Genomic DNA, 15,343 nt, shown 5'->3' on the forward strand with positions numbered 1-15,343 from the left:
AGGCAAGAGGAAAAAAAGGTGAACAAACATAAAAACCTTCAGAGAACAAAAGCCTGAAAAATCGGTTTCCTCAGAGCCCACCCCCTTGACAGGGGGGCAGGAGGACTTAAGTCAGGGAATATCATTGACTGAAAACCCACGTGGCAGGCCCCTCCCCCAGAAAACCAACCAGGAAAGAAAAAAAAAAAAAAAAAGACTACAAGAGAACAACCACCACTACTTCATAGGACAACTTTTATTTTTAACTCAGTCCCAATATTCTAGTTCATTTTTCTTTATATAGATTTTTTTTCATTTTTTATTTATTTTTATAAACATATAATATATATTTATTCCCATTGGTACAGGTCTGTGAATCGCCAGGTTTACACACTTCACAGCACTCACCATAGCACATACCCTCCCCAATGTCCATAACCCCAACACTCTTCTCCCAGCCCCCCCTTCCCCCAGGAACCCTCAGTTTGTTTTGTTCACTTATGGTTTGTCTCCCACCCAATTCCATCCTGTTTCATTTATTCTTCTCCTACCCCCTTAACCCCCCATGTTGCATCCCCACTTTCTCATATCAGGGAGATTATATGACAGTTGTCTTTCTCTTATTGACTTATTTCACTAAGCATGATACCCTCTAGTTCCAACCATGTCATTGCAAATGGAAAGATTTCATTTCTTTTGATGGCTGCATAGTATTCCATTGAGTGTATATACCACATCTTCTTTCTCCATTTATCTGTTGATGGACATCTAGGTTCTTTCCATAGTTTGGCTATTGTAGACATTGCTCCTATAAACATTTGGGTGCATGTGCCCCTTCGGATCACTACCTTTGTATCTTTAGGGTAAATTCCCAATAGTGCAATTGCTGGGACATAGGATAGTTCTATTTTCAACATTTTGAGGAACCTCCATGCTGTTTTCCAGAGTGGTTGCACCAGCTTGCATTCCCACCAAGAGTGTAGGAGGGTTCCCCTTTCTCCGCATCCTCGCCAGCATCTGTCATTTCCTGACATGTTCATTTTAGCCATTTTGACTGGTGTGAGGTGATATCTCATTGTGGTTTTGATTTGTATGTCCCTGATGCCAAGTGATGTGGAGCACTTTTTCATGTGTCTTTTGGCCATCTGGATGTCTTCTTTGCAGAAATGTCTGTTCATGTCTTCTGCCCATTTCTTGATTGGATTATTTGTTCTTTGGGTGTTGAGTTTGCTAAGTTCTTTATAGATTTTGGACACTAGTCCTTTATCTGATAGGTCGTTTGCAAAAATCTTCTCCCATTCTGTTGGTTGTCTTTTAGTTTTGTTAACTGTTTCCTTTACTGTTCAAAAGCTTTTTATCTTGATGAATTCCCAGTAGTTCATTTTTGCCCTTTCTTCCCTTACCTTTGGCGATGTTTCTAGGAAGATGTTGCTGTGGCTGAGGTCGAAGAGGTTGCTGCCTGTGTTCTCCTCAAGGATTTGGATGGATTCCTTTCTCACATTGAGGTCCTTCATCCATTTTGAGTCTATTTTTGTGTGTGGTGTAAGGAAATGGTCCAATTTCATTTTTCTGCATGTTGGTGTCCCAATTTCCCAACACCATTTATTGAAGAGGCTGTCTTTTTTCCATTGGACATTCTTTCCTGCTTCTTTTGAAGATTAGTTGACCATAGAGTTGAGGGTCTATTTCTGGACTCTCTATTCTGTTCCATTGAACTATGGGTCTGTTTTTGTGCCAGAACCATGCTGTCTCGATGATGACAGCTTTGTAATAGTGCTTGAAGTCCGGAATTGTGATGCCACCAACGTTGGCTTTCTTTTTCAATATCCCTTTGGCTATTCGAGGTCTTTTCTGGTTTCATATAAATTTTACGATTATTTGTTCCATTTCTTTTGAAAAAAATGAATGGTATTTTGAAAGGAATTTCATTAAATGTGTAGATTGCTTTAGGTAGCATAGACATTTTCACAACATTTGTTCTTCCAATCCAGGAGCATGGAACTTTTTTTTTTAATTTTTTGTGTCTTTCTCAATTTCTTTCATGAGTACTTTATACTTTTCTGAGTATAGATTCTTAGCCTCTTTGGTTAGCTTTATTCGGAGGTATCTTATAGTTTTGAGTGCAATTGTAAATGGGATTGACTCCTTAATTTTTCTTTCTTCTGTCTTGTTTATGGTGTAGAGAAATGCAACTGATTTCTGTGCATTGATTTTATATCCTGACACTTTACTGAATTCCTGTACAAGTTCTAGCAGCTTTGGAGTGGAGTCTTTTGAGTTTTCCACATATAGTATCATATCATCTGCAGAGTGATAGTTTGACTTCTTTGCCGATTTGGATGCCTTTAATTTCCTTTTGTTGTCTGATTGCTGAGGCTAGGACTTCTAGTACTATGTTGAATAGCAGTGGTGATAATGGACATCCCTGCCGTGTTCCTGACCTTAGCAGAAAAGCTTTCAGTTTTTCTCCATTGAGAATGATGTTTGCCGTGAGTTTTTCATAGATGGCTTTGATAATATTCAGGTATGTGCCCTCTATCCCTACACTTTGAAGAGTTTTGATCAGGAAGGGATGCTGTACTTTGTCAAATGCTTTTTCAGCATCTGTTGAAAGTATCATATGGTCTTGTTCTTTCCTTTATCAAAGTTTTGTAACACATTGATTGATTTGCAGATGTTGAACTAAACTTGCAGCCCTGGAATAAATCCCACTTGGTCGTGGTGAATAATCCTTTTAATGTACTGTTGAATCCTATTGGCTAGTATTTTGGTGAGAATTTTCGCATCTGTGTTCATCAAGGATATTGGTCTATAGCTCTCTTTCTTGATGGGATCCTTGTCTAGTTTTGGGATCAAGGTGATGCTGGCCTCATAAAATGAGTTTGGAAGTTTTCCTTCCATTTCTATTTTTTGGAACAGTTTCAGGAGAATAGGAATTAGTTCTTCTTTAAATGTTTGGTAGAATTCCCCCCGGAAGCCTTCTGGTCCTAGGTTTTTGCTTGTTTGGAGATTTTTGATGACTGTTTCAATCTCCTTACTGGTTATGGGTCTGTTCAGGTTTTCTATTTCTTCCTGGTTCAGTTGTGGTAGTTTATTTGTCTCTAGGAATGCATCCATTCCTTCCAGATTGTCAAATTTTTTGGCATAGTGTTGCTCATACTATGTTCTTATAATTGTTTGTATTTCTTTGGTGTTGGTTGTGATCTCTCCCCTTTCTCTCTCTCTCTCTCTCTCTCTCTTTTTTTTTTTTTTTTTTTTTGGATAAGTCTGGTGAGGGGTTTATCTATATTATTAATTCTTTCAAAGAACCAGCTCCTAGTTTTGTTGATTTGTTCTATTGTTTTTCTTGGTTTCTATTTCATTGATTTCTGCTCTGATCTTTATGATTTCTCTTCTCCTGCTGGGTTTAGGGTTTCTTTTTGTTCTTTCTCCAGCCCCTTTAGGTGTAGGGTTAGGTTGTGTACTTGAGACGTTTCTTGTTTCTTGAGAAAGGCTTGTACCGCTATATATTTTCCTCTCAGGACTGCCTTTGCTGTGTCCCACAGATTTTGAACCGTTGTTTTCATTATCATTTTTTTCCATGATTTTTTTCAATTCATCTTTAATTTCCTGGTTGATCCATTCATTCTTTAGAAGGATGCTGTTTTGTCTCCATGTATTTGGGTTCTTTCCAAATTTCCTCTTGTGATTGAGTTCTAGCTTCAGAGCATTGTGGTCTGAAAATATTCAGGGAATGATCCTAATCTTTTGATTCTAGTTGAGGCCTGATTTAGGACCCAGGATGTGATCTATTCTGGAAAATATTCCATGTGCACTAGAGAAGAATGTGTATTCTGTTGCTTTGGCTTGAAATGTTCTGAATATATCTGTGATGTCCCCCTTGTCCAGTGTGTCATTTAAGGCCTTTATTTCCTTGTTGATCTTTTGCTTGGATGATATGTCCATTTCAGTGAGGGGAGTATTATATCCCCTACTATTATTGTATTATTGTCAATGTATTTCTTTGACTTTGTTAATAATTGGTTTGTATAATTGGCTGCTCCCACGTTAGGGGCATAGATATTTAAAATTGTTAGATCTTCTTGTTGGACAGATCCTTTGAGTATGACATAGTGTCCTTCTTCATCTCTTATGATATAGTCTTTGGCCTAAAATCTAATTGATCTGATATAAGGATTGCCACTCCTTCTTTCTTCTGTTGTCCATTTGCATGGTAAATTTCTTTCCACCCCCTCACTTTAAATCTGGAGGTGTCTTCGGGTCTGAAATGAGTTTCTTGTAAGCAACATATAGATGGATTTTGGTTTTTTATCCATTCTGATACCCTGTGTCTTTGATTGGGGCATTTAGCCCCAGTCAAAACATTCAGGGTAACTACTGAGAGATATGAATTTAGTGCCATTGTATGTTTGTAAGGTGACTGTTAATGCATATTGTTTCTGTTTCTTTCTGATCTACTAATTTTAGGCTCTCTCTTTGCTTAGAGAACCCCTTTCAATATTTCCAGTACATCTGGTTTGTTGTTTGCAATTTCTTTCAGTTTTTGTTTGTCCTGGAAGCTTTTAATCTCTCCTACTTTCAATGATAGCCTAGCTGGATATAGTATTCTTGGCTGCATGTTTTTCTCGTTTAGTGCTCTGAATATATCATGCCAGCTCTTCCTGGCCTGCCAGGTCTCTGTGGATAAGTCTGATGCCAATCTAATATTTTTACCTTTGTATGTTACAGACTTCTTTTCCTGGGCTGCTTTCAGGATTTTCTCTTGTCACTAAGACTTGTAAATTTTACTGTTAGGTGACGGGGTTTGGACCTATTCTTATTGATTTTGAGGGAGGTTCTCTGCACCTCCTGGATTTTGATGCTCGTTCCCTTTGCCATATTGGGGAACTTCTTTCCAATAATTCTCTCCAGTATACCTCCTGCTCCCCTCACTCTTTCTTCTTTTTCTGGAATCCCAATTATTCTAATGTTATTTCATCTTATGGTGTCACTTATCTCTTGAATTCTGCCCTCGTGGTCCAGTAGCTGTTTATCCCTCTTTTTCTTAGCTTCTTCATTCTCTGTCATTTGGTCTTCTGTATTGCTACTTCTTTCTCCTGACTCATTTATCCTAGCAGTGAGAGCCTCCATTTTTTATTGCACCTCATTAATAGCTTTTTTTATTTCAACTTGGTTAGATTTTAGTTTTTTTATTTCTCCATAAAGGGCTTTTATATCTCCTGAGAGGGTTTCTCTAATATCTTACATGCCTTTTTCGAGCCCAGCTAGAACCTTGAGAATCATCATTCTGAACTCTAGATCTGACATATTACCAATGTCCGTATTGATTAGGTCCCTAGCCTTTGGTACTGCCTCTTGTTCTTATTTGTTGTGGTGAATTTTTCCTTCTTGTCATTTTGTCCAGATAAGAGTATATGAAGGAGCAAGTTAAATACTAAAAGGGTGGCAAAGACTCCAGGAAAATATGCTTTAAGCAAATCAGAAGAGATACCAAATCGTGAGGGGGAAGAAAGGGAATAAAAAGAGGTTCAGAAAGAAAAAAAAAAAAAAAGAAACAATTTAAAAAATAAAATGAATAAAGAGAAAATATAAAAACAAAAATATGTATATGTATATATTATATATACATATATATATACATATATATATATATTAGATAAACTAGTTTAAAAACGTTAAAAAAAAGGAAAGGGCAAGAGTTAAAAAAAAATTAGCAGAAGAAGAGAGAGAAAATAAAACTGAAAAAGAAAAAAAATTAAATGAACTGCAAGACTCTAGAATCATGAGGAGAAAGCCGTGAGTTTTGTGCTTTGCTTTCTCCTCCTCTGGAATTCCGCTGCTCTCCTTGGTATTGAAACTGTACTCCTTGGTAGGTGAACTTGGTCCTGGCTGGATTTCTTGTTGATATTCTGGGAGAGGAGCCTGTTGTAGTGATTCTCAAGTGTCTTTACCTCAGGCAGAATTGCACTGCCCTTACCAGGGGCCAGGTTGAGTAATCTGCTAGGGTTCGCTTTTGGGAGCTTTTGTTCCCTGAGTGCTTTCTGTAGAGTTCCAGAAGATGGGAATGGAAATGGCAGACTCCCAGTCTCCAGCCTAGAGGAGCCAAGAGCTCAGGGTCCCACTCCTCAGTGAGCCTTCAGAGAACAGCGCCCATTTACTCCCGTCTCCCTCTCCTCCAGCCACACTCTAAGCTCACTGAGCCTGCGACCCTTTCAAGGTAACCCCGAGCTGTGAGCTCACTCCTCAGCTCTTTATCTGTAGCTGGCTTCCCCGTTCTAATACTTGCAAGCTCTGCGATATTCAGACACCCCCGATTTTCTGTTACCGTGCGGGACCTGAGGCCACGCTGACCCCGCATGGCCCCAAGCTGGTTTAGCCTCTGGAGTGATGTCCCTCAGCGGAACAGACTTTTAAAATTCCTGATTTTGTGCTCAATTGCTCCGCCACTTGCCGGGAGCCAGCCCCTCCCCCCGCAGTCTACTTTCCCATTGGTTTCAATTCACTTTTCCACCAGTCCTACATTTCAGATAGTGGTTGATTTTCTGTTTCTAGAATTGCTGTTCTTCTTCTCTTCGATCTCCCTTTGGATTTGTAGGTGTTTGCAATCTTTAGATAAGCTATCTCGCTGATCTCCTGCCACCTGAAGTAGTCTCAGCCTGCTACTTCTCTGCCATCTTGACTCCTCCCCTATGTAGATAATTTTTTAACTTATTTACCATCACAGTGAGATGTCCAGTACATCAAATTCTATAACAACCTTCTAAACTGAGCCTTTTGATACATACACCTGTATTTTTCTTTTGCACATCTATTTTTAAAATTTTTTTTAAATTTTAGTTTAGTTTAGTCTGGTTTATTTCTTTTTTATTTTTATTTTCTGATATTCATATAGAGTTAAATTTCAAGGTAATCCCCTTTCCCCAATCAATGCTACCCCTATAGGTAAATCAATTTTTAATCAACCTTTATCTTAGGAAAGTTGAGTCCTTTATCAAAGATATCAAGATACATCCAGGAAGAATCAAAACAAACTTCCTCACCCACACTGAGAATTTATAATCACTTTCCAAACTTTTTCTTTTGCCAGTGTTTCTGTGTTTTTGTGTTTGTCCTGATAACTTATAAATCTTACACTTGGGGTTCTTTTTAACAAGGTTCTTCATTTATTTGTATATTTTTTTCTCTTGTCATATACTTGTATCCGTCTTTTTGTTTGTCTGTTTTTGTTTGTCTACTACATAAATCTTACCTTGGGGCCCATTTGGGCTGAACCTTCTCTTTTAACTTCCTTTTTTCCCCTGTCTCTCTCTCTCTCATTTTTTTTCTTTTCTTTTTTCTCTCATTTAGGTGGGGAACCCCTGATTGCTCAGAAGCATTCCAGGGTGCACCTTGACTGAACCACAGTCGATACAACCACCTACATCAGTTCAGTCATCTCTCACCAAAATGACAAGGAGGAGGAATGCCCAATGGAAGAAAAATACAGAGGATGGGCCTTCTGCAACAGAGCTAATGAATATCAACATAGACAATATGCCAGAAAGAGCATTCAGGCTAACAATTATCCAAGCAATAGCTAGGTTGGAGAAAGCCATGGATGAACAAATGGAATTGATTAGGGCAAAACTGAAAGAGACCAGAAAGGATGTTCACAATGTTAGGGCAGACCTGAAAGCTACCAGGGATGAGGTTCACAATGCTCTCAATGAAATCCAATCTAATCTAAATTCTCTCAGGCTAGGGTAACTGAGACAGAAGATAGAATTAGTGATATGGAGGACAAACAGATAAAGAGAAAGGATCAGGAGGAAGCCTGGAACAAAGAGCTTAGAAGCCATGAAAACAGAATCAGGGAAATAAATGATGCCATGTAACACTCCAATGTCAGAATTATTGGAATCCCTGAAGGGGAGAAGAAGGAAAGAAGTCTAGAAGATATAGTGGAACAAGTTCTTCACAAAAATTCTCCCAATCTCATGAATGGAACCAGCGTTCATGTACTAGAGCCTAAACGGTCTCCACACAAGATTGTAGATACAAAAAAAAAAAAAAAAATCCTTGATAGTCAAATTGAGAAATCATAATTTCTTGAAAGCCAGTAGGGCAAAGAGGCTCCTTATTTGCAGAGGAAAGTCCATCAGAATAACGTCAGACCTGTCCACAGAGACCTGGCAAGCAAGAAAGGGCTGGCAAGATATATTCATGGCACTAAATGAGAAGAACATGCAGCCAAGAATACTTCATCCAGCAAGATTGACATTCAAAATGAATGGAGAGATAAAGAGTCTCCTAAACCAGCAAGGCTTAAAAGACTATGCAACCACCAAGCTGACACTTCAGGAAATATTAAGGGGGGGGGGGAGTTCTTTAAAAGAGGACTAATCCTAATAATAGCATTGAACAGAAATAGAGAGACAATCTACAGAAAGAAAGTTATCAAAGGTAACATGATGTCAATAAAAACGTATCTATCAATAATCATTCACAATGGAGTGGCCTAAATGTGCCCATAAAACAGCACAGGGTTGCAGATTGGATAAAACAGGACCCATCCATATGTTGTCTACAAAAGACCAATTTTGAAAGTAAAGACACAACCAGACTGAAAGTGAAGGGATGGAGAAGCATCTTTCATGCCAATGGGCCTCAAAAGAAGGCGAGGGTAGCAATTCTCATATCAGATAGATTTTAAACTAAAAACTGTAGTCAGAGTTACAGAATGACACTACTAAATTCTTAAGGGGACTATCCATCAAGAAGATCTAACAATTGTTAATATCTATGCCCCCAATATGGGAGCAGCCAATTACATAAGAAAACTGTTAATCAAGATAAACAGTCATATTGATATTGAAAGACCCGCGGATACCCTTACCCAAGAATTCAACACTGCCACAGGATGCAAACAGCAAGAGGTTCTTTATTGTAGCACAGGCGCCTGCGGGTGGTCAGCAGCTCCTGCTAGTTGAGCACACCAGGCTGGGGTGGTGCAGGATTTTTATAGACAGGTACATACAAGTCCTGGATGGGACGGGGCTGATTGGCTGACAATTTGAACATTTGAAAAAAGGCATACTTGGTGTTAGTGGATTGGCTTTGGAAGACCCCCGCGCGCGAAGAGAAAGGCGGGAAGGGGAAACAAAGAGGGGAAGTTTGACCTTATTACTCAGCAGAAAGACATCCTGTCTACGTGACTATGCAGCCCCCTGTCTACGTGACCTACGTGACCATGCAGCCCCCTTGCCTGCGTGACCATGCCTCGGCTATTAGGAGAAGGTATCTTGTTCAAACAGGAGACAAGTGTCATGTCCTAAAAGCCAAGCGGTTACAGAAAGGCAAAAGAGCAGTTACATTGAATTCAACCCTGGGGGAAGGGTCTTTTCATTGCAAGGGGAGGAGGGGTACTCTTACACAACAAAAGAGCAGTTAATTAGTTAACGACGACGGGGGGGGGGGTCTTTCAATATGAATACATTAATAGTAGGAGATCTTAACACACCTTTCTCAGAAATAGACAAATTGTCGAAGCAGAAAATCAATAAAGAAACAAGATCATTGAATGACACATTGGACCAGATGGTCATCATAGATATATACAAAATATTCCACCTTAAAAGACAGAACTCATTCTTCTCAAGTGCACATGGAACCTTCTCAAGATTATAACACATACTGGGTCACAAATTAGGCCTCAACTGATACTAAAAGACTGAGATAATTCCCTGAATAGTCTCAGATTACAATGCTTTGGAACTGGAGCTCAATCACAAGGAAAAGTTCAGAAGGAGGTCAAACACCTCGAAGCTAAAAACCACTTTGCTTAAGAATGCTTGGATCAACCAGGAAATCAATGAAGAACTGAAACAATTCATGGAAACCAATGAGAATGAAGACACTTCAGTCCAAAACCTATGGCATACAGCAAAGGTTGTCTTAGGTGAGAAATACATAGCCACCCAAGCATCTCTCAAAAAAAATTGAACAATCCAGAACACAGCAGCTGTCTCTACACTTTAAAGAACTGGAGAATCAACAATAATTCAAACCAACTCCACACATATGAAGGGAAAAAATCAAGAATAGAGCTGAGATCAATGAGGTAGAAACCAGAGATACTGTAGAAGCTGGTTTTTTGAAAGAATCAATAAGATTGATAAAACATTGGCCACACTAATCCCAAAGAAAAGTGAGAAAGCCCAAATTCATAAAATTATGAATGAAAAGGGAGAGATCACAACGAACACCAAGGAAGTAGAAACAATCATCAGAAGTTATTATCAATTTTATATGCCAATAAGCTAAGCAACCTAGATGAATTGGATGCATTCCTGGAAAACTTTAAACTCCCAAAATTGAACCAGGAAGAAATCGATAACCTGAATAGTCTGATATCTAGTAACAAGATTGAAGCAGTGATCAAAAATCTCCCAAAAAACAAGAGCCCAGGACCTGATGGATTCCCTGGGGAATTCTACCAATCTTTCAAAGAAAAAATAACACCTATTCTCCTGAAGTTGTTTCAAAAAATTGAAGCAGAAGGAAAACTTCCAGACTCTTTCTATGAAGCCAGAATTACCCTGATCCCCAAGCCAGGCAAAGACCCTACCAAAAAGGAGAATTTCAGACCTATATCACTGATGAATATGGATGCTGAGATTCTCAACAAGATCCTAGCAAACAGGATCCAACAGCACATTAAAAAGATTATCCACCATAACCAGGTGGGATGCATCCCTGGGCTACAAGGATGGTTCAACATTCACAAATCAATTAATGTGATAGAACAAATTAATAAGAGAAGAGAGAAGAACCACATGGTCCTCTCAATTGATGCAGAAAAAGCATTTGACAAAATCCAGCATCTGTTCATGATTAAAGCACTTCAAAGTATAGGGATAGAGGGAACATTCCTGAACTTCATCAAATCTATCTATGAAAGACCCACAGCAAATACCATCCTCAATAGGGAAAAGCTTGCAGCCTTCCCGTTGAGATCAGGAACATGACAAGGATGCCCACTCTCACCAATCTTGTTGAAGATATTAGAAGTCCTAGCAACAGCAATCAGACAACAAAGAGAAATAAAAGGTATTCAAATTGGCAAGGAATAGTCAAACTCTCTCTCTTCAAAGATGACATGATACTTTATATGGAAAACACAAACAACTCCACTCCCAAACTACTAGAACTCATACAACAATTCAGCAACATGGCAGGAAACAAAGTCAATGTACAGAAATCAGTGACTTTCTTATACACTAACAATGAAAATACAGAAAGGCAAATTAGAGAATAGATTCCATTTACTATAGCACCAATAAACATAAGATACCTAGGAATAAACTTAACCAAAGAGGTACAGTATCTGAACTCGAGGAACTGCAGAGCACTCAAGAAAGAAACTGAAGAAGACACAAAAAGATGGAAGACTATTCCATACTCTTGGATTGGAAGAATAAACATTGTTAAAATCTATACTGCCTACAGAAATCTATATTTTAATGCCATTCCGATCAAAATTCCACCAGTATTCTTCAAAGAGCTGGAGCAAATAATCAAAAAATTTGTATGGAATCCGAAGTGCCTCCGAATCGCTAAAGAACTGTTGAAAAACAAAAATAATACTAGTGGCATCACGTTACCAGATTTCAAGATTTACTACAAAGCTGTTATCACCAAGACAGCCAGGTACTGTCATAAAAACAGACACATATACCAGTGGAACAGAGTAGAGCCCAGATATGGACCCTCAACTCTATGGGCAAATCATCATCGACAAAACAGGAAAAAATTTATACTAGAAAAAAGACAGTCTCTTCAATAAATGGTGCTGGGAAAACTGGACAGCTATATGTAGAAGAATGAAACTCGACCATTCTCTTACACCGTACACAAAGATAAACTCAAAATGGATAAGAGACCTCAACATGAGGTCTAATGTTTATGGCAGCAATGGCCTCAGTCACCAAACTGTGGAAAGAACCAAGATGCCCTTCAACAAATGAATTGATAACGAAGATGTGGTCCATATACACTATGGAGTATTAAGCCTCCATCAGAAAGGATGAATACCCAACTTTTGTAGCAACATGGATGGGACTGGAAGAGATTATGCTGAGTGAAATAAGTCAAGCAGAGAGAGTCAATTATCATATGGTTTCACTTATTTGTGGAGCATAACAAATAGCATGGAGGACAAGGGGAGATGGAGAGGAGAACAGAGTTGAGGGAAATTGGAAGGGGAGGTGAACTATGAGAGACTATGGACCCTGAAAAACAATCTGAGGGTTTTGAAGGGGCGGTGGGTGCGAGGTTGCAGGAACCAGGTTGTGGGTATTGGAGAGGGCATGGATTTCACGGAATAATGGGTGTGGTGCAAAAACAATGAATACCATTACACTGAAAAGGAAAAAGTATTTAAAAAAAATACACAGTAGAATATTATATGGCCTTAAAATAAAAGGAAATCCTGCCAATTGTAACAACATGGATGTTACAACATAGAAGATGTAATGCTAAGTGAAATAATCCAGACCTAGTAAAACATATATTGCATTATCTCACTTATATGTGGAATCTAAAATAATACGGTATATAAAAGCAGAGGATAAAATGATGGTTGACAGGGGAAGGGGGAGGAAGAAATAGCGAAATGTTGGTCAGAGGGTACAGTTTTAATTACAAGATGAATAAGTTCTGGAGATCAAATATTCAGCATAATGAGTACAATTAACAATATTGTCTTGTAGGATCATGTTGGTATAAGATGTTCTTTGTTTTGTCCCCCATTAACATCAAAAGTTGGGTATTTATGAACAAAAATGCCTGTGTGGGAGTTGTGGGATCTAGACCCATAGACCAGGGACCCAGGAGGAGTCTCATCCTTTGTGCATCAGGTAACAGGGAGACAGATATGGGAATGGACTGTGTAACTACGAACCTATCCAACATTTTCAGCCACATCACCTGTGAAACACTGAATTGGACAGCTAACCATGGATGAGTGAGAATTTATAGAATTCCAGGTTTCTAGAGAAGTTCCAATACTCCAAGAGAGGAAAAGCCATGAGAACTTGAATTTAGAGTTGGTAAGAGGAACTTTGCAAGTATTACTCTGCAAACCTAATCTTGGTTGTATACTGTGAAAAAAGAAGAGACCAGAAACCCTCTCACAGTGGGGAAGGGAGAACAATAAGCAAGTACCCACTTGAACAGCTATGTGGAACAATGCTGAAGAAAGGCATCTGTCCCCCACAGTAACCAGAGTGTAAAAATGCAGGTTGGGAAGAGACAGATCAGGAACCAGGCAAATGAGAGTATCAGGGCATTAAGAGGGTATTAAACTGATGTGGGTCCTGCTGGCTGCTTTCTAGGCTTCAGCAGGAAGCCTATCCATAAGCTGCTAGGAAAACCTCACCCAAGGATTCTTCCCAATTTGTCGAAAACACCCTTAATACCCTGAGCGCCAGACCCACACCTCTGCCTACTCTGCAACCAGCTTCTGAGAATAGCAGTAAGAGAAAATTTGGCTAGACAGAAGTCCACGAAGGAAACAAGCCAGGGTTGTGAGCAAGGGACAAACCACAATATTGACCTATAGCACCACCTTTGGGAAAACCACAAAGAACATTCCAGCAGCCATCCTGCTGAGATGGAAGATTGAGAGAAGACATAAAAGCTTAAGAATCATGCCACAAAAGGAAATAGGAAGTGTGGAGCAGGTGTCTCTGCACAAAGTTACAGAAAATCCCAAATATCTGTAGGACCAACAAAATATTTCTCACATGAAGGCAGCTAGTAAAAATTAGAGGAGATGACTGCTAAGTCAAGTGTACAAGGAACAATACAAATCTCCAAAGAACTTCTCTGAGAAAATACCAAATGGCAGATGACGCTGGTGTTGCCAGACTGCCCAGAATCAGAGGGCCCTGGAATGTGAGGCCATGGAGGCTTTCAAGAAGGCTTTGGCAGTGGCATCCAGGGTCTGGGGCCAAGACAGCAAAGCTTGTGGAAGCAAGGCCAAGAATGAGGAGTGGATCCCCCTCACCAAGGTCACCTGGCAAGGACATGAAGAGCAAGTCCTGGAGGAGATTTATTTTATCTCCCTGCCCATCAAGGAATCTGAGGTCATTGACTTCTCTCTCTGGGAGCATCCCTCAAGGATGAGGTTTTGAAGATTCTGCTGGTGCAAAAGCAGACCCAGGCTGGCCAGCAGACAAGGTTCAAGGCATTTGTTGCCATCAGAGATGACAATGGACACGTCAGTCTGGATGTCAAGTGCTCCAAGGAGTTAGTCACTGCCATCCGTGGGGCCATCTCCTGGTGAAGGTTTCCATTGTCCTGTGTGGCTGAGCTACTGGGGGAACAAGATCTGCAAGCCCTGCAGTGTTGTGTACAAGGCTGTTGTGGGTCTGTGTTACTGTATCTCATCCCTGCTCCCAGAGGCACTGGCATTGTCTCAGCCCCTATGCCCAAGAAGCTTATGATGATGGCTGAAATTGATGACTGCTATACCTGGCCAGAGGCTGAACTGGCACTCTGGGCAACTTTGCCAAGTCTACTTTAGATATGATCTTCAAGACCTGCAGTTATCCCACCCTTGCCTTCTGCAAGGATAGTGTTCACCAATTCCCTCTATCAGGATATCATTGACCATCTTCTGAAGACCTACAGCAGAATCTCCCTGCAGAGGACCTAAGCCTCAGCCATGGCCACCACGTCGTTTTACACAAGAAAAATAAAGTGACCTAAAGCTTGTTAAAAACAAAACAAAATAAAACAAAAGCCAACAATGAATCTTGGAATACTACATCAAAAACTAATGACCTGTGGTTTCACTTATTATTGGAGCATAAGAAATAACCTGGAGGACATGGAGAGATGGAGAGGGAAAGGGAGATGAGGGAAATTGGAGGGGGAGAAGAGCGATGAGAGACTATAGACTCTCAAAAACGATCTGAGAGTTTTGAAGGGGCGGGGGGTGGGAAGTTGAGTGAGGGTGGTGGTGGGTATTATGGAGGGCATGTATTGCAAGGAGCACTGGGTGTGATGCATAAACAATGAATTCTGGTACATTGAAAAGAAATTTTAAAAATAAAAAATTTAAAAATCTAATGGCCTACTGTATGGTGACTAACATAATATAATAACAAATAATTTTAAGAAATAAATAAATAAAAATAAAAAATATATATATGTATTTTAAGGGAAAAGAAACACTACAAAAACATGAAGAATCAAGAAAATATAACATCACCAAAAGTTGATAATAATAATGCAATAACCAAACACATAAACATTGTTAAAATGTCTATACTGCCTGGAGCAATCTATACTTTCAACGCCATTCAAATCAAAATTCCAT

At 39.5% G+C, this 15,343-nt stretch overlaps 1 pseudogene; it reads left to right on the forward strand.

The window, feature by feature from the left end:
- Positions 1-13,860: 13,860 nt before the first annotated feature.
- Positions 13,861-14,725, forward strand: LOC131831238 (small ribosomal subunit protein uS5-like; annotated as a pseudogene).
- Positions 14,726-15,343: the final 618 nt, after the last annotated feature.

The sequence above is a fragment of the Mustela lutreola genome, chromosome 5 (assembly GCF_030435805.1).
Source record: "Mustela lutreola isolate mMusLut2 chromosome 5, mMusLut2.pri, whole genome shotgun sequence".
Lineage (NCBI taxonomy): Eukaryota > Metazoa > Chordata > Mammalia > Carnivora > Mustelidae > Mustela > Mustela lutreola.